The sequence below is a fragment of the Artemia franciscana genome, chromosome 8 (assembly GCF_032884065.1).
Source record: "Artemia franciscana chromosome 8, ASM3288406v1, whole genome shotgun sequence".
In the NCBI taxonomy this organism is placed as follows: domain Eukaryota; kingdom Metazoa; phylum Arthropoda; class Branchiopoda; order Anostraca; family Artemiidae; genus Artemia; species Artemia franciscana.
The window spans coordinates 2,918,467-2,921,256 of record NC_088870.1 but is presented as its reverse complement, the minus strand read 5'-3'; the positions used below and the strand labels follow the sequence as shown (position 1 = coordinate 2,921,256).

The 2,790-nt window shown below is 25.7% G+C and overlaps 1 protein-coding gene across 1 annotated transcript in view; it reads left to right on the top strand.

Moving 5' to 3' along the window:
- LOC136029880 (biotin--protein ligase-like) overlaps positions 1–2,790 on the top strand; it is a gene marked incomplete in the record, with an annotated part of 100,159 nt that overhangs the window by 443 nt on the left and 96,926 nt on the right.

Genomic DNA, 2,790 nt, shown 5'->3' with positions numbered 1-2,790 from the left:
TATAGTTGTTGTTCTATTGTTTGGTGAAGTTAGTATACATAGGCTAAGTTAACAAAAGTAATTGTAAGTTTTAGGATTAAGCGTGGAATTGTTGCTAAGAATTAAACTAACTCTCCAAAGTAAGTCTCCAGCTCCAAAAGGAATAATTGCTAAAAATTAATGTTGTAAATTCCAACTAAAGGAATTATTTTCTGACATTCAAAGAAAAGTAATTCGAGTGAGATATATAATGAAAAATAAGGTGAAATCGGTAATGGAACATAATCTTTGTTTTTTAATTAATTGTTAAAGTCTCTAGGCAATATTAGATATTTTATTCAAATAATATCTGTACATAAATATAATATAATAATATATAAATATAATATAGGTTATGTTTCATTAGCTAAGAGTTTCTAGATATATTTTGCTTTTAAAAAGTCCATCTCGTATCAATGGAAGTTTGACATTTGATGTTAATTTTTTTTCTATTGGAGGATGAATCCAATTGAAAAAAATAGGATCTACTGAATTAGTTTTATTCTCATAGGCACCATCATTTGTTTTGGTTTTTTAGTAAATATTCCAAATAAACAGTAAATTCTTTAGGGTCGATTTTGAGTTAAACTTGAACAAAATTTTCAAAATGCCTTTATAACACTATTTTAATGTCGTATTAACATCTACTCATAAGATAACTGATGCTGTGAAAATCTAATGTCCAGAATTGAAAATGCCGCTGTACACGCTGTTATTTTCGTTGAAAGAATTATTTAATACATATCTAGGCTTAAACTGATTCCAGTAGTAGCTAATTTTGGTTTACTTTTGTGTGTGACAAATTCTATATGTGAATTGTTTTTCCTTAAAAACAAGAAACAATCTTTTTGATCATTTTTTTTCCTTAAAATAAAAATTTATATTCCTTCTTTTAACATATAACAATTACTTTAAAAAAATATTTGGAAGAGAACTAGTACTATGGATTCCGAAGCTTCTTTTGACAATATAAGTACTTGCTTTATTATAGTGCTAATAGCTTTTGATGATAAATTGAAACTGTCGCATTATAACAGATGCTTTAAAAAAAATATTCGAAAAGCCAACATGCTACTGCAAATTCTTTCATTTTCGTTTTTTTTTAGGGATTATTTAAATACAGTTCAAGGCGTATCCTGAATCCCGTAGTCAATGAAAGTTTGGATTTGTTGTGTTTTAAATAATTCCAACATGTGCTTATTTTTTCTTTATAAATCAGACAAAAATCTTCTCGATTGTCCTTTTTTTATAAATAGAAAATTTATATTTCTATGTTTTGATTTTTTTTTTATTCTAGGAAGAAAATTTGGGTACTATTTTTGAGAAACTTTTGTGACAATATAATTACTTGCTTCATTATATTACTAATAGCTTCTGATCTAAAATCAAAATTGTAATTGCTGTGGAAAAAACATAGATGCCTTTCTAACTAGTAGAGGGGAAGCTTGGGCGCTTATATCACATTGATAATGTTTATTTGAATAGTAAAAGAATGCTATTCCAGGCACTTCTGTTATTCTTTGATTTTAATGCAAAATCCAGAAGTTTTAAATTCAGAAGGTAAACATTAGTTCTTCATATGATTCAGGGTTTCTTAACAAAGAAAAGAAAAAAAGATCACTTGTATATTACTGTTTTGGTACCATTAGTTAAGGTAAGTGTGATGGATTGTCAGCAGCCCTGAGGTATGTTTTTTTTTCTATCATGTCAAGGAAGAGGTAAGTATCAAAGTGAGATGTTAACTTTCTTAATTAATTTACTTATAAATTTCTATATTGTATTTTAATCAACTAAAAAAATGTAAATGGGGAAAATAATTCCCTACTCTATATTCACCATATTGTCTGACTGCTGTCAGATAATCTAAAAAATGTACACATGTCATTTTTAGCTAATAGTCTACTCATGAATTATTTAGGATTAATTTGGGAGTATATATATATATATATATATATATATATATATATATATATATATATATATATATATATATATATATATATATATATGTATTTTTCTTTTTTTTTTAGTTGGGAGTAATATATATATATATATATATATATATATATATATATATATATATATATATATATATATATATATATATATATGTATTTTTCATTTTTTTTTTAGTTTTACTGCTGATGAGGAACACTGTATATGTGTTCAAAATATCCAGTTAAATAATTTTATACTCTATTCACTGTCAATAAAAAGGTATCATCCCTATTTTGAACTGTTTTACTTTTGTCATGGAAAGGCAGTGTGGTCTTCGAAGATATATATATATATATATATATATATATATATATATATATATATATATATATATATATATATATATATATATATATATATATATATATATATATATATATATATATATATATATATATATATATATATATATATATATATATATATATATATATATATATATATATATATATATATATATATACCAACAATAGAGTCCTTTTTAATGCCCATGTTCACCGCTTAAAGCACGGATGCTTCAAGCCGTGGCTAGTTAGGCCGTTGCTCTAGCGGTAACCCTGCTCTACGCACATACCAACAATATATTCCTTTTTCATATGGGATTCCATCAAGTCCATTTTCGCCGCTTAAAGCACGGATGCTTCAAGCCGTGGATGGTTAGACTGTTGCCTCAGTGGTAACCCTTGCGCTACACACAAACCAAAGTTTTGCATATTTTTGATTAATTAATTAATAAATACCAGACAGTAAGATAGTCATCCCATCTTGCTTATG